A 17,740-nucleotide genomic window follows, 5' to 3' on the forward strand; every position below is an offset into this window, starting at 1 on the left:
ATTTTATACCAGCAAAACATTTCAAAAGAAGTTGGAGGAGAGTTAGAGAAGTTGTATAATGCTGAAAGAAACACCTGGTGGGAAATCTCCAACAAGTGGGCGTGGCCGAGAACTCCACAGAATCTTTCTGAAAACAGTTCAACGTTTGATTCTTTTAAATATAGTCAATAATAATAATAATAGTCTTGACTTGAAGGACGACTGGAATCCTGCCAATAATAATGCTGCATTTTTACTGTAAAGCAAACTCGAGTACTTTGAGTGACAGGCAGGTTAAAATGGTGTACACTGAAGTATAAAGCATGAAAAGCATTTTTAAAAAGTGTCGGACTTTGAAGTGAGTAGCATACGCTGATTTGCTGACTCAATATTAAAGTAAACCCTGCAGTCTCCTGCTTTCTTTGAGCCAGTTCATGACATAAGAAACAGATAACGATGAATAAATAAGGCGTCATAATTAGAAAGTGTATGTCAGGCTAAACCCACTGTGAAAGGACGGACAACCACAAATGGGATCTCACTGGAAATTTCCATCTCATTGTGCCACAGTGCCACTTTCAGGTCTCTGGATGGCAGAGTATATAAATTTGTATTGATAATTATCAACATTTGAATATATTTAGAACAGTTCTTATATAGTGCTTTCCTACTCTGAGCACTCAAAGCGCTTTACCAGAACAGCCTGTGATTGATCCACTAACCTGCTCAGCCTCCTGAGCTACAGCCCTGTCTGTCACAGACCATTCAGCATTGCTTTGGAAAGCAGCCAGTTCAGGTGCTCCACGTCTGAAACCAAAGGTAAGTGTCGTCATAAGGTCACAATCACACGCGTACAGGCTGAGATGTCCATCAGCCTGCATTGACTGAGTCTGTGGATATTGTGCCTCTGGAAGTAGGTAGGCTAGGTCACATAAGATATTAAACTAAGATATCCAGCTTCAGTTGAATAAAGCTTTTAAATAATTCTATCAGTTAACTGCATTGTGTGTATGGTGCATGTCTGACAGGGAAGTTGGACAGAAGTACACCTTAGGTAAGATAAGTCACCCTCGCCAAACTCCCAGTGGCGCTAAGTGTTTAGGAAAGTAACACTACACACTGTATAGGTGGATGTCATTTGAACATGAAGGAATTAGAATCCTTATTTTAAAAAACAAACAAAAACCCAGATTTATACTTGAGGTTAAGGTATTTTTAGACACTGTACTAATACTCAACAATCACTTCATTAGGTATACCCGTTTATTACTGTGCAGTTATACTAATTGGGTAGTTAAATTGCAGGAAGTGTATTTAGGCATCCAGATGTATTTAAGATAACCTGCTCAGAGTACTCTCAGAACTGAAGTCCTCTTGGATGAGAAGTGAAACTTCTTCACGAAACTTAAACAAGTCCAGCTGCGTTATTTCCAAGCTTCTTCTTCTACAATAACTTGGATGGCTAAGAACCGACACGGATCAAAGAGAATGGACTTTTCTTGAATGTGTTGAAGGGTTTAAATGGCTGTGTCTGAACCCAGTTCGAAATATTTTCCAAAGCCGAATGATGTAGTTTTGGTACCTAAACTCAAACAAATCAAAATGGACCTCATACTGAAGACTAAATGTAAAAATCCTGGTCAGATGTCATCTGTGTTTTCATTATTATGGGCTGGGAGGGCAGTTAAAGGAAATGACCACCCAGCCCATTGTTCCTTCAGTGGGCTGGTTTCAGTCATTATGCAAAAGTCCTGTTTATAAGATTGAAACCTGCAGTCAGCTGAGACTGAAGAAGTCACTGGATGAGTGACGAAGCGTTTCTCCCAGAAAACGCTACGTCAGGATGAACAGAATCAACCTTTGGGAAGGTTTAAAGCTCATTTTAAATTCTTTTATATTCTGTTTAATCTACAGGTAATGCACATATCCCAGTTAATTCATCCAAAGGTTAGATGCTGCAATGTTCATAAATACAAACTGACTGTGGATGTAAACTTAGACAGGACTGAACGTGCAGCTTTCAGGAGATCTAGTCTACACCCCTTGATGACACTCAACCACCTTTAATGGTTTGCATATGAGGATGCTATTTAAAAGAATCAAGTGGTCCTAAACAGTTTCTAAAATGATTTAAATGCAAAGTCAGATCAACAACAAGACATATTAACAGAAGACAATGAAACACCCTGCCTCAGCAAAGAACTGTGCAGGTCTTCAGTGTGTTGAACAACTTACCTCCCTATCTTGTAGAACCGTGGGCAACTGTGTGCAAGTATACCAAAGAGAACAGGCTCTGTTTTAAAGGTGAAAGCTGCTCGCCCAACAAATGTTGATTTAATCTAGCTTCTTTTTTTCTTTTTAATGTGCTTTTGTCTTTCAAATTCCTGATAAAAACAGCAGCAGGCAGTTAGACAGTGGAGAGAGAGAGCATAAGGGAGAGAGACACAGTAGGTATGGCACCTGCACCATAAATAGATCATACACCAAGCCCAGTCCAAGGAGTCATCACATATAACCACCAGAGATGGTCGTGATGACAGCGATGCTGTCAGTGTTCCTCTGCTTGCTGCTGGCTCTGCCTGTGGACCCGGCAGGATATAAGGGAAGCAGAGGAAGTTCATTCCAAGTTTGGCTGAGAAAACCCTGGAGCCAGCAGGAAGTTTGATGCGAGATCACCCACAACTACAAGTAAAGTTGGGTTTAAGCTTGGTCTCACAAGTACAACATTTTCATTTTATCAGGTTCACCTACAGAGTGATGGAAGAAAAAGAAGTAATGCAGTTATAATAATATTCAGGTAGGAAGTGTGGTAGACAGGCACAATACTGCAACTGGGACAAATGAAAGGAAAACCGGAACCATCTGCAGCTGCGATGCTTTGGCATGGACTGGAGTATAGGACCATGGCAAATCCATGCAGCATCGTTCTGAGTAATCACTTTATCTTAAACTTTGGTAAGGAGAGTCTGATCATGATGAAAATGAATCGTTTACTTTGGTCTTGTGGACATTTCATGTTGTGTTCATTTCTGTAGGAATGTTTCCAGTATTTTCTTGATCACTTAAGGAAACACTTCAGTCATGCTTTATTTTAATTAGTAGGGTAGATTGAGGTTGGTTGTGACACTTTTTATATACATACTTTTTATACAAGAGTAAACTCTTGTATAATTTGCTAATTATTGAAACGTCCTTCAATAACTATTCCTTCCTTACATCAAAGCTTAAGGTGATATCTTTCCTGGTAATTGTTACGATGGCTGTGGTTTCACCTCACTGCCTGGTCACTCCTCAAGTGGCAGGCAAAGGGAGAGTAGGGCTCAGATATGTTCTGCTGACCGTCTCATCTGGTCCTATCTTCATCACTCTTGCATTGATTGCAATGCAACTTTTGCTGCCATTATTCCTGATTTAATAAAATCAGCATCCATCAAAGGCAAGTGTTTTTTAGAATGGGCTCCCTGTGCTTTATTCTCTGTACGGTAAATGAACTGACTGTTATATAGCTTGGTTGTTTGATAACCAAGCCTCTGAGTTTAAGATTAAGCTTAAAACTTTTCTTTTTGTTAGGGCTGGATCAGGTGACCCTGAATCCTCCCTTAGTTATGCTGCAATAGGCGTAGGCTGCCGGGGGCTTGATTGTGATTTTCCACTCAGCTTTTTTCACTTACTATGTGTTTATACGCCACTCTGCATTTAATCATTACCTTCTATTTTTTCTTGCTCTCTTCCACAGCATGTCTTTATCCTGTCTTCCTCCCCTCACCCCCAACCAATCACAGCAGTTGGCCCCGCCCCTCCCTGAGCCTGGTTCTGCTGGAGGTTTCTTCCTGTTAAAAGGGAGTTTTTCCTTCCCACTGTCACAGGGGGTCATCTGATTGTTAGGGTTTTTTTGTTATTATTTTCAGTATTATTATATATCTTTACCCTACAGTATAAAACACAACTGTTGTTGTCATTTGGCACTTTATATAAATAAAACGGAATAGAAAAAAACTGAAATAATTTACTTTGCATGTGAGTTTTCTCTGATACTTCCTCACTTTGAGTCTTTCGCTCCACTTTGCTCGTCTGCCCTGCCCTTGCTGGTTGCACTAAAGCACCCTGTCACACATTCACCCATGAAAATGAGTGTTTTTTCTGTGCTCTGCTCAGAAAGTTATGATGTGGTTTCACTGGATTAAAACCTCATGCCTGGAGCTCAACAACACTGACATTTACCAGCAACTATGCATAATTTAAAATGTATGGGGACCAGTGGTTTGTTTGTTGAGCGTTATGTTATTTTCCATTTTATCTGTTAATTTTTAAATCAAAATGATTAAAATGTGGGCTGGAAAACCAAAAATGATAAGCTTAAATAAGAAACAAGGAACTCGTTTCACTTTTTCCCTTTTGGTCTGTTTGTTTTGGTCTCTACTCTCCCACAGTGGTGATTGTTCCCCAACCTCAGCAATTAACTTGCTGGGGTTGGGGAATAAAGATAAAATTAAACTATGGATATCTATTATATCATGAGGTGTAGCTTAACTTAACCTCCTAAGACCTGAACTCTTCCATGGCATGCACTTTTAATTTCTCTTTGATATTTGGGCTGATTGGGGCCCAATGAATGTAAAAACAAAGAATTACCAGATTTTTTTTGTACCTTATTTTCATTGTTAAGAAAAATAAGAGCCACATATGAGGATATTCGTTTAAAATTTCGATAGAACAGTAGCATATAATGTCCTCGTAAGTGGATATCAGGCCCTTATAGAGCAAAATTGAGTATTTTGGTCTAAATAACCCAAAATGTGACGTCCACATGTGGACGGCAGGTCCTAGGAGGTTAAAATTCTTTTTGAAGCTAATAGAAAGAGAAATATCAGGATGGCTATTATCCTGAAGAGTCTCTGCACTATCACGACCGAGCGGTGGATATCACCACCTCAGACCGGAATAAGAGCATGTATGACATGCTGTGCAGGCTTGATGTGGAGGCAGGCTTCCACTGTGTCTACTATGAGTCCAAAGCCCATATCCACTGGTCTGTGAAAGCAGGTAGGTGAATGATATCAAACACAAGGCAAGCTGATTTAACACGTGAACTACAAATATGAACCAGAAAAAAGCCAGGACAATTAAGTGACGACCTTAACCTTTAAGTCCTTTAAGTTGTAAGTTGAGAAACTGCAATGCACTGTGTATTCATCTTTCTATCAGAACCAACATGAACCTTTTTCCCGGTTTGAGCTACAGTCGCTCATCTATTGGATTGGACCACGTGGGCTTAAGTGGTGCTTGGCCCTACATGACCCCGTCTCTGGTTCACCACCTTTCCGTCCTTGGACCACTTTTGTTAGACAGACCACTGCAGACCAGGAAAACCCCACAAGAGTTGCAGTTTTGGAGATGCTCTGATCCAGTCATCTAGCCATCACAGTTTGGCCTCTGTTTTCTTAAACCCCTCTACTTGCACATTTTCTTGCTTCTAACACATCATTTGAGGACTAAATGTTCACTACTCACCAATATATTCCACCCACTCACAGCTGCCATGATGAAGAGATAATAATAATAATACCTGTCAGTAGTCAGAATGTTATGCTGGATTTGGACGACACCACCATCACTTATGCGTTTAGTGTAATGAATGAGATTGTAGATACACGCAGCTGAAAAAAGCTTTCTTCCAAGGGTAGCTGGACTCTCCCTTAGAAATAGGGTGAGGCGTTCAGCAATCTGAGAGAGGAGGTGGTTTGGGCATCTGACTAAGATGCCTCCTGAGTGAGGTGTTTCAGGCATTACCTACCAGAAGAAGGCCCCTGGGACAGGCCCAGGACACACCAGAGGGATTACAGCTCTCGACTGGCCTCGATATGCCTCGTGTTCCCTCAGATAAGCTGGAGGACGTGGCTGGGGAGTGGGAGACCTGGACTTCTCTGTTTAGGTTGCTGCCCCTGCGACCCAGCCACAGACAAACAAAAGAAAATGGATGGATAGAAAAAAATGGATTGTATAGTTTTAGATTGTATAGGTGAGATTTTTTTTCAAACTTTTGAGGCGGTTGGAAATTACCTGGAAAATCAAGAGGCTGCAGAGGTACCAGAGACCAGCTCCATGTAGTTTGCTAGGATACCCAGCAGAGGGGGCTGTTTACTGGCCTCAGAAGTTGTTCTAATACTTCTCTGATTCTCGTGTTAGTGCAGACAGATAATGCTACATAGTTTAGGTGCCATGCACCAACAAAAACAGAAAAATAAAATGACCACATTTTTATGCTTTTAAGTTTACCAACACACTGTATGTGCACGTAATTCACATACACACCTGACACAGTAACAAAAGTTTATCTTTAAAGAATATTTAAAGTACATAAAGTCATCCTAGCTCATTTCATGTGGAAGGAGGAGGATATTGAAGAGAGGTCTGCAACATCTGAGGAGAAGCCATTGGACTGATTTTATTTTTAATCACAAGAATGTGATTTTAAAGAGCAAACTACACACAAGACAGAAAAACCTTGGCTGACAATGAACACCTGAAGTATGCATCGTCATTTTCAGCTGTGCTGTTAGCTTGTGTTAAAAACGTAAACACTCAAAGGGAGCGTGTCCTCATTAGATAGGGATTTATGTAAGTGTGTGAGACTGTAGGCATGTCATACATGATCCAGTATATGAGAGTAATGCATAGTAATGAGAAATGAATGAATTTGTCGTGGGGTGTGGTTGGTGGCTCAGCTGCAGAGGAGGGGTGGAGCAGTGGGTTTAGGGCATGGTGTCAGGGGGAGGCTGATTGTCACAGCTGGTGAACGTCATCTAATCATGCCTTCCACGTTTTAGTAGCCGCTGGGAAGAGGAGAGAGTGCGAAGAAGCTGATGGAGCAACGACTGGAACGGAGCACCAAGCAGGCACTCCACCTCTGGGTGCGAGGTCCTGGGAAAAGCAGGCATGTGTGAAAGAAGCACAAATGTAACAGTCATCGTAAACGACTGAAGGCAGTGCAGGGCCAAGCCGAGCGGCAGACAGAGGTATTGGAAAACTCCCTGTGATGTTTCACCGGATGGTGGAGGGAGATGACGCCCAGGAGAAGGAGATCTCTGCGCCCATGGTGGAGGTGTGCTGGTGGCCGGAGGAGGAGTGGGCCCTACCGCTTGTTGCCGCCCCTGTGGGGAGAGGCCCGACTACACTATGAGCCTCCCTGTCATGGAGAGGACCTTCAGGGGTGTGGAACGAGTGGCTTCCGGCTGGAACGGTGGAGTGGGTCCACTTTCATCGGCTGGTTATCCTGGAAATTGCTGTAAAATTTTCCGAGGACCACCTGCTGGCGATCGCATCAGTGTCTGATGGAGGTGGGACTAGTCTGCGTTGCTGGCCCTCTGACACCCTCCCCCAGAGATACGTACTGGGTTCTAATAAGGTGCCAAAGGGTGTATACAGGGTTTGTGCTCAGCAGCGACGCAGTCGTCCGACACTGAGGAGTGAGGAGGGCGTGAAGGCACCGCCGGTCCCGGTAACTCACTTCATGGAACATTTTCCACCAGAACAGACTTGTGACGACACCGTGTGCTCAGCTCAGCATAGTTGGTAATTCCAAAAGCGCATTTGTGCCCGTTACATTAATGGAAGTCCCATTTGTGCCCGTTACATTAATGGAAGTCCCATTTGAGCACATTAGCATGGACCTTGTCGAGCCAAGTGTAGCACAGGCGCTGTTTCAGGTCATCTCCCTACCTGGCCTCCTGAAAGAGATATCGACTGACCAGTGCACAATGTTCATGTCTCACAAAGTAAAAGAACTGTATGAATTACTGGACATTAAATCTGTTTGGACCAGCATCTACCGACCTCTGACATGTCCATGATTCATAAATTCACTCACGAAGATGAACGCAACTGGGATCGCTGGTTAGACCCTTTGTTGTTGGAAGTGCTGGAGGTGCCCCAGACCTCCACAGGATTTTCTCCCTTTGAATTACTGTTTGGCAGAAAGCTGTGGGGGGTGTTGGACCTGATGAAAGAAAAGGTCAAAGCCTACTGAAATTTGAAATTCGGTAGGTAAACACGGTACATTAGTCAGAAATTGTCCGAGCGAGAAGCCCAGTATAGCAACGTGAAGAAAGAGTGCCTTGTGATCCGGTGGCAGATCGACTCCTTGTTATTACCTCCTGGGGCGCCCTTTCACCCTCTGTTCAGATCCTCTGTGCAGCCATGCTGCAGTGGCTCCATTGCATGAAGGATGCCATCACCTGGATCACACGGTGATATCTGTCTCTGCAGACTTTTAAGTTCATGGTCCATAGACCACGATGAACAGAGGGAAGCCACATGCGGACTTCACAGACCAAGGTCCTGCTGACCAGCAGATTTGAACTGCAGATCTTCTTGCTGCAAGGCCACATAATAATAATATAGAAAGATGCTTTTCAGAATCATATACATGACATTAATGAGCTGGTTTGGGTCCTTAAGGTTTCGCTGGAATATACTAATAAACAGCAATACCAAGTCCAGTTTCTCCTCGACTTACCTCAACATTCTTTACCACAGCAGAAAACCACTTGGACGCCCTTTTGCCCTCGGCAGTGAGACCGAGAATTCTCTTCATGGCCTCCAGTGTGAACGATTCCTTGTTGCTCTCCAATGTCTCTTCATTTCTTCATTCTTTTTAAAGTTGGCGCTGAACAGCTGGAGGCAGCTCCGGTGCTCGAGGAGGGCGGTGTCATGGTCTGGGTGACACCGACCTCCTCGATACCTCCCTGGTATCCACCCATGGGCAGGGCCTACTGCCTCCCTCACCTGAAGCTGATTGAGGCAATCAGGTTGGAGATTTAAGCTGCTTGCTGACGCTGCTTCCTCGCCAGTTCGTCAACCACCCTATGTTGGTAACAGGCCTCATGCTTCATGTCTATGAATCTCAAGTGCTCTACTAACCTTGCATCTTGTGTTCTAGTTACTCCTGGAAACTCCATCACACTGAATCGTCTTGGAAATCTGGTTAACCCCTGCTTTCAGAATCATCTCCTTGCCTCACCTGCCCTCCTGCCCTTACACCACCTCTGGCCCTTCACCGCTCAGGACAGCTGCCACACACCACCAAACCCACCTGGACTGCACCACCTCTCCTTCGACGCTTCCATCTCCCACCTGCACAGTAAGACGAAGATTTTCACAGCTTCCACCCTCTCCACAACTCCTCATTGGCTACTGCTCTAACACTGCTCTCCTCTCCTCCAGTATGTACCTAATCACCAGCCAGCTGCCGATGCTTTCTTGGACCTGTCCCCTTGCTTATCCCTCTCCCCTGGCCAAGACCCTCACGCCCCATGTGTCAAGCTTAAATCAAGGACTATTGTAAACGTCATTTCTGTGCTAGTTAATAAACCTTTGTTAAACCCTTTCCTCAGCCTCCGCTTTGGGTTTTCTGCACATGGGTTTGATTTTTGGTACTTTGGTGCTCTCTTGACCTGCTTCCACTGCAGCCTCCTCTCCTCCTTGGTCGTTGTATGAGTACAAAGTCAAATATTGCATCCAAAATATAATGAGGTTGAAGTAGAAAGCAGCAAAATGCAGAAACAGAAATACACTAAAACTCTGCTTCAGTAAAGTTCTTAAATATAAATGTACTGAGTGAATGTACACAGTTACATAACACTTCTAGACTTATCCATGCTTTCATGCCATTAGTGGTTTCCTTTTTCACAAAACATATAGTTAGGACCAGTGTTGGTCAAGTTACTTGAAAAAAGTAATCAGTAACTAATTACCAATTACTTCCCCAAAAAAGTAATCCTGTTACTTTACTGATTACTTATTTTCAAAAGTAATTAATTACTTAGTTACTTAGTTACTTTTTAAAAACACGATTTACAACCTGAATAGGTGATAAAGTGATAGATCTTTCAGCCCAATTCGACTTTTTCTGCATAATCATCATACAAAATGTAATCAAATGGAAAAGTCTCTTTTTAAAACTTGTTTTATTAGTTTTAATCTTTTAACTTTATGCATCAAGCAAAAATTTAATTATCTGCAACATTCTCTGACTGGAAGAAATTAGTTTAACATTTAAACCTATTTTCTGCACATTCCAGCACATAAAATAAAATATTTTGTGTGTTTACACTCAGTCTTTCAAATAGATGCAAGTAAAACACAGCAGAAAATAAATAAAGTCAAAGACTAGCGGTCCTGTTGCTCTATTTTCACCTGTAAAGCAGGAGTGGGGTAGGCGGAGGGTTACCCTGGTGCAGGTGTGCAGCGGTCAGTGGAAGAATCCGCGAGTTTCTCTGTGAGTTTCCCATTACGTCGTAGCTACTCGGTGCTTGTTTGGAAGTTTAGGGGTTTTTTTCGCTGTAAAAAGAAGTTTTCTTCCCACGCACAACGGACACTAATGTTTTTGTCACTTTTTATGGAATCAAACTCAAAGTAAGGTCAGTACTTCCACGCTTTAAACGCTGCACGCTCATACTCTCTCTGCACTCGATATATGATCCATTGTTGATCTGCACACAGCTGTTGTCACGAACGTCGCACTCGCTTACGTCACTGTCATGAGACATTCTCACAAAAAATCACGGTTTTAGTAACGCAGTAACGCAGCGTTCCTACGGGAAAGTAACGGTAATCTAATTACTGTTTTTGCAATAGTAATCCCTTACTTTTCTCATTACTTGAAAAAAGTAATCAGATTACAGTAACGCATTACAAGTAACGCGTTACTGCCCATCTCTGGTTAGGACTATATGAATCCTTGGTCTAGACTGCTGGAGGCCTCTCATGATTCTTTTTCACTTAATAGGTGTTTAACACCACCCTGCATTTATTCATGAGTTATTATTAATCTTCGGCTCTCTTCCACAGTAAGTCTTTGTCCTGTCTCCATCACTTCACCCCGAAATGGTTGCAGCAAATGACTGCACCTCCCTGAGCCTGGTTCTGCTTTTTCCTGTTAAAAGGGAACTTTTTTCACCAAGGGCTTGCTCATAGACTGTTTGTGTTTTCTCTGTGTTATTGCAGGGTTTTTACCTTACAATATAACGCGATTTGAGGCAGCTGTTGTTGTGATTTGGCACTTTATGAGTAAATCCGAATTAAATGAATTGAATTGTGGTGGTGGGATCCCATCTTTACAGTAGAGAGCCTTAACAGCCCTGTGTTAACTCTGGATATTGTCAGCCATCAGGGCTCCTCGCAGTCTTTAACAGACTCTGACACAGCCTGCAAGAAACATATGGAGGAGACTGACCCAGCTGAGAGGATCTTCCTGCCATCAGCAGGTTTCTCTCTACAGGAAACTGACAGATGATGGAAAAAGCCCTTCAACTGACATGGAATAGCACAGTGTCCAGATCCCATCTCAGCACTCTTCACTCTCCCTTATGCCCCCAGATCATCACCTTCCCTGACTTTCTTCTTCTACTTCCTCAGCTGTTTGGCTCTGTTCCCTGTCATGAACAGCCGTGCAGAGGTGAATATAAGGTGAATAAGGAGATTAGCGGCTCGAGAAAAGAAACAACTAATTATACTCAAGTGTTCAGTATAACACTTAATTGGACTGAAATGATTTTTGTCAGCAGTCTGTGTATGCTATGATCATGGCACATTAAGCCAGCTCCCACAATAAAGGCCTTTTCCAGGGCATGAGCAGCAGGATACAGCCTCATTTTTGTTGGTATTCCATAAAAGTCTCCACCGACATTCATTCTCACTGCAACCTTTCCCAGCACAGCACCCATAAGCTGCAATAGTCTGGGAAGGTGGTTTCACATGATCACGTGAGCTGTTTAGAGTCTCCAGACCATTTGAAAAGCTCGTCCTTGGACTGGGGGAGAAAGCGTGCATGTATACGAGATGCAAAACTGCTGACAGACCTGGAACCAAGGCCAGATATAGGTCTCCTTTTGTTCCCTGAACACATATGTTTCAAAGCTATGAACAGTTTAAACCGCAAATATTTTATCTGATGAATTGATGATGCATTCAGGACCAGTGTTAGCGATCAACAGAAAAGCTGTAAATGAGCTCGAGTAAAGCTTAAACATTAGGTTAAAAGTGACTGTAGTGGCTGTAGTGGCATGGCAAACAAGTATTACAAAACGTAAACATAAAATCAATAAAATAGACAAAAAGAAAAGACATTTTCCTGATGATGGATAATATAATCACAGAATCCTCTCTTCCTTCTCTCACCCCAGCCAATCACAGCAGATGGCCCCGCCCCTCCCTGAGCCTGGTTCTGCTGGAGGTTTCTTCCTGTTAAAAGGGAGTTTTTCCTTCCCACTGTCACCAAAGTGCTGCTCATAGGGGGTCATATGATTGTTGGGTTTTTCTCTGTATCTATGAAGCGCCTTGAGGCGACTTTTGTTGTGATTTGGCGCTATATAAATAAAATTGAATTGAATTGAATTGAATACACAGACTGCTTTTCATTCCCACTTTTTTTTTTTTTTTTTTTTTGCCTGTCCCATTTGGTTCTTTAGCCGTCAGAATTGTTGTCTGAAGACCAACAAGGATACCCAATGGATTTATTTTGCCAAATGGATCATCATGGCATTGCCGTATTGGTCCATTTGATCGACCTTTGTTTTTATTATTTATTTTATTTTCAGTTGTTACAGACGGGACAGACATGAGTGAGGGATAGGAAAGGGAGAAAGAAAGAGGAAGGAAAAGAAAAACAGAAGGGGAGAGGGACAGTGAGAAAGGGGGGGAAAAATATCTCCGGGATCACCTGTTGAGAGAAAAAGAATAGAAAACAAGCAAAAAAAAAAAAACAAAGCAACATACTAAACACAACACCATCGCATTAATCTAGCTAAGTGTAAACAGCAGTAAATACTAAATATTGAATGTTGTTGTGCAGCACGCAGGACAGACAGCGCACAATGTGCTTTGAAGTAGCAGCCAAGAAAGGTGTGATTTAAGTCCCACTTCTGTTGGTTAGATCTCATTAGCTCAGGCACTCTGTGGCTGAAGCACCACACTGAGCTTAAATGTGTGCTCGGTGTATCTCTGTAACCTCGATGAGCTGCATATGGCCTGATATTTTTATATGGTAAGCCCTCAGTACACAGGCTTAATGAGCAACCCGCAGACCCCCCCACCCCCATATGTAGATTACAGATATGGCTACCAAAGAAAAGCACTCTGTGGACCACTCACTAGGCTCCTGACAGCAGCAGAGCTTGATGGAAACTGGCAGCCTTAAAAAGCTCACCACTGGGGCTGACAGTGCCCACTACCTCAATGTTAAAAAGGTCACCTAGCAAAGTGGGAAGGGACTGGTAACGAGCTCTTGTGAGACAGACTCCACACTACAAGCAGAGCTGGACTGGTAATACGACAGGGAGCTACTGTGCACCCACCCTAAAGTGTGTGGAAGAAGTGGTTGATGAAGTTGGGCAGGCAAGAGTAAAAAGGTGGACTGGTTGGAATGGACTGGTTCTTATATAGCACCTTTCTACTCTTCTGAGCACTCAAAGCGCTGAAAAGCACTTTGAGGTGGAGCTGAAAAGCTAAGAGAGAGAAAATAAAAGAAACTAGAAATAGGTTTAATAAGGAAATAGATGAATGGACATCATTAGGAAAGGATAAGTAAAATGAATGAATGCATGCACATCTTTGATCTGAAAAACAAATGGCATTTGGGAGCTTACTGCATTTGGAAATTTACTGCATGTATATCCTCTAGTTTGTATTTCTCACCTGACCACATTCTGTTCTTGTGCATTTCACATATTCTTAAAGGATATTCAAAAGTCATGCTGTCTCCTGAAGCTCCGCCCCCTGGGAGCCTTGTCCTCCGTTTTGTCTCATTGGAAACTTCCACATGTGGACATCACATTTTGGGTTATTTAGACCAAAATACTCAATTTTGCTCTACAAGGGCCTGATATCCACTTACGAGGACATTATATGCCACTGTTCTACCCAAAGTTTAAAACGAATATCCTCATATGTGGCTCTGATTTTTCTTAGAAACAAAAATTAGGTAAAAAAAAATAAAAATCTGGTAATTCTTTGTTTTTACATTCATCGGGTCCCAATCAGCCCAAATATCAAAGAGAAATTAAATATGCATGCTGTGGAAGAGTTCAGGTCTTAGGAGGTGACGCATTAATGCCGCAAATCTCCGTTAGGGAGTAGCGCGGATTGCTCCCGCTAACGTGCTGACGACGCGGGGTTAGCTCGTTAATGCTAACCCCGCGTCTGCTTCTGCAGACTGTGACACAACCAGCTAGCTAATATTGTAGTACTGTCTTATATGTACCTGAGATGGCGGAAGATAAAGCCAGTGGGATTAAATCTCCCTTCTTTCAGATGCCCATAGGAGGCAGCAAGAAGTCAATAAAAACACCCATCTGCTTCCTTTCCTTTGATGAATTAATTTTCTCACTTCATAGTTTTATGTCTTATTAACTAATAAGTCTAAAAATAGTCTTATTCTAAGACATGTCTCATTAACATCACTAAGTGATGTCCACATTAGAGGACAAACAGGATACTGAAGGTGGGACTACCTGCTGACTGATAAGCACGTGTTGTGTCTGAGTTCAGCGGTGAGGCCTGAGTTATGAAAGAGTTGAAAAGGTGATGGCGAGAACACCTCCAGCCTTTGTAAACCTGTGATGATGTCACAGTGACATCTTTATCTTTTATAAACTATGGTCCTTCTTATTTATTTATGTATTGTTGAGCAATGTTCTAGACAAATGCACCGCACATAATATCCTATGTAATATTAATATTATGTTTTCCTTGTTGTCTAACAGACGGCCCAGCAGCAGCAGAAACCATAAAGCCAACTCAATGCCCACACAGTGTTATTCAGTGATGTCTACGGTGTTTCCACGTTGTCTCCTCAAATGTAGCAAATGTAAACATACATTGCTGTTTGCTATCAATACTCTAAGTTATTTTATTAGGTATGTTGTATTCTTGTACAGCACTTTGGTCAACGCTCCTGTTGTAATTAAATGTGCTATATAAATAATTAAACCATTTGTACCCTCAGTGACTTCACTCCCCAAACCTCTTAACTCAAACCCAAATTTAAGTCGTCAAAAATGGTGCTTTCTTTTCCTTCTTGTGTTCTGTTCACACAAAGATGTAGTTATGAATACACACACACACACACACACACACACACATCTACAGATTTTTGCTGTGGCAAAGCTGTTCATGAAAAGATTAGCAGGAGTTTTGAGCACCTGCAGGATTGAAAGCATGCTGATGACCGTGACAGGATACTGTCCATATGCCACAAGCAACGCACACTATACTCACTCATACACACACGCACACGCACACATGTGTGCAGGCTTCGGTGAAAGGTGAAGGAGTGTATCAGATTATTGCGACAGGCAGTGAATGAAGATGTTGGGCTGTTCAGCCATGGTGAACACACACACACACACACACACACACACACACACAGCAGATTGCAGTGATCTGACTGCTACAGTTTACAGAACGTGGAGAATGTGGGACATGTAGTGTTAAATTATTTCCCTTTGAGCCTATCGTTGGTCATAAGCTCAGAGATGCAGATGGTGAGACTGTCACGACCTGCTGGGCTCTCAGGGATCCAATGCCAGAGCAACGACACAGAAACCCAGAAATGTGATTATTGACTCAAACACAGTGCTTGCAGTCGACTCCAGTATCTCCAGCCAGCAGACAGAGATGTCTCTGTAACATGTCTCATAGTGGATAATAGTATTCTGATTACCATACTCAGATTAATGCCAGATAAGGCTGAAAGTAACTGTGATTGTTTGAGTGGTCAGATCAGTTGATCATAGAGAAGTTGTGGCTGTTTTTTGCACCCGAACAAAGAAAGCACAGAGAATATTAGCATTTCATCATAATCTGGTTGATCATGGTTGATTATCAAAAGGAGAAGCCCAATGCAAACGGTCTAATAAAAGGTTCGTTTTGGCTAAGCTTGTTAAAACTTGAACACAAATGTCCAAAAGTCTAATGCAAACAAAACAGGAACCAAAGAAAAACACAAGTGGAAATGACGAGTAAAAAACATAAGAAACGATTAGCTTAGCACTTTTCTAGTCCTACTGAAAAGTGAGCACCAAGGCCACATTTAACCGTGCAAACATACAGTGTTTTATTTTATACTTTCTAGGTATTTTTTCTACCTCACATCCATAGGAGAATGACCTAACTTGTCTTTGGACTATGGGAAATAGCCAGAGGATGCAAAGGTCATCCACAGAGCCACAGCGAGAACTTGCAAACTCCACATAGCCGCACTATTGTGCTGGTTACACAAGCCACTTATAAAATAAGACTGGAAGTAACAACAAAGAGAGGGACATAGGTAAAGACAGGGAAGATAACAAGACACCAGCATTAGCCAAGGAGAAAACATGCATGAAACTGTAGAGCACATTTTTACAACGCTGTGATTGCAGCCATTCCCCAACGCTCTGTGAATGGGACTCATGAACATTGATCAGTGGCTGTTGATCAATGGTCGCACGATCTGATATCGTCGTGTTGATCAACATTGCAAGTGACCAATCAGAATGTTGTGATGTCATACTTTTGCGACTTTGGGAAAAACCGCCGTAAAACAAAAAACTGTACTTAAGCTGCGAGAAACCGCCTCTGTCCGCCGATCAACGGACCCTAACCCTGACCCTTTAATAAACGCTAAGCAGAATTGATGTTGTCCTTGCAACATTGGAATTTCATAAATGCACGAATGGCTTGGCGCGCCAAAGAATAACGTCACAACAATGTGATTGGTCACTTGCAATGTTGATCCTGGAACAACATGTTGTTCCAGGATCAACACCAACATGACGATATCAGATCATCCCTCAATGCACATGAGAATTTGCATAATTAAGATTAAGGAACTGACCTTGTAGTACCATATCACCCTATTAGAGCACTTCGCTCCCGCTCTGCAGGCCTACTTGTTGTTCCTAGAGTATTTAAAAGTAGAATGGGAGGCAGAGCCTTCAGTTTTCAGGCCCCTCTTCTGTGGAACCAGCTTCCAGTTTGGATTCAGGAGACAGACACTATCTCTACTTTTAAGATTAGGCTTCAAACTTTCCTTTTTGCTAAAGCATATAGTTAGGGCTGGACCAGGTGACCCTGAATCCTCCCTTAGTTATGCTGCAATAGACGTAGGCTGCCGGGGGATTCCCATGATGCATTGAGTTTTTCCTTTCCAGTCACCTTTCTCACTCACTATGTATTAACAGACCTCTCTGTATTGAATCATATCTGTTATTAACCTCTGTCTCTCTTCCACAGCATGTTTTTATCCTGTCTTCCTTCTCTCACCCCAACCAATCACAGCAGATGGCCCCGCCCCTCCCTGAGCCTGGTTCTGCTGGAGGTTTCTTCCTGTTAAAAGGGAGTTTTTCCTTCCCACTGTCGCCAAAGTGCTGCTCATAGGGGGTCATAGGGGTCACATAGGGGGTTTTTCTCTGTATCTATGAAGCGCCTTGAGGCGACTTTTGTTGTGATTTGGCGCTATATAAATAAAATTAAATTGAATTGAATTGAACTGACCTCCCAGCCCATTGTTCCTTCAGTGGGCTGGTTTCCGTCATTATGCAAATGTGCTGTTTATAAGATTGAAACCTGCAGTCAGCTGAGACTGAAGACGTCACCTGATGATGACGAAACGTTTCTCCCACAAAACGCTACGTCCAGATGAACAGAATCAACTTTTGAATCAATGTAGAGCGCATTGCATAAACAAGTAGTGTTGTGAAGCCTGCTTTAAAAATGTAACAGG

Source organism: Neolamprologus multifasciatus, chromosome 18, assembly GCF_963576455.1.
Source record: "Neolamprologus multifasciatus chromosome 18, fNeoMul1.2, whole genome shotgun sequence".
NCBI classification, from domain to species: Eukaryota; Metazoa; Chordata; class Actinopteri; order Cichliformes; family Cichlidae; genus Neolamprologus; species Neolamprologus multifasciatus.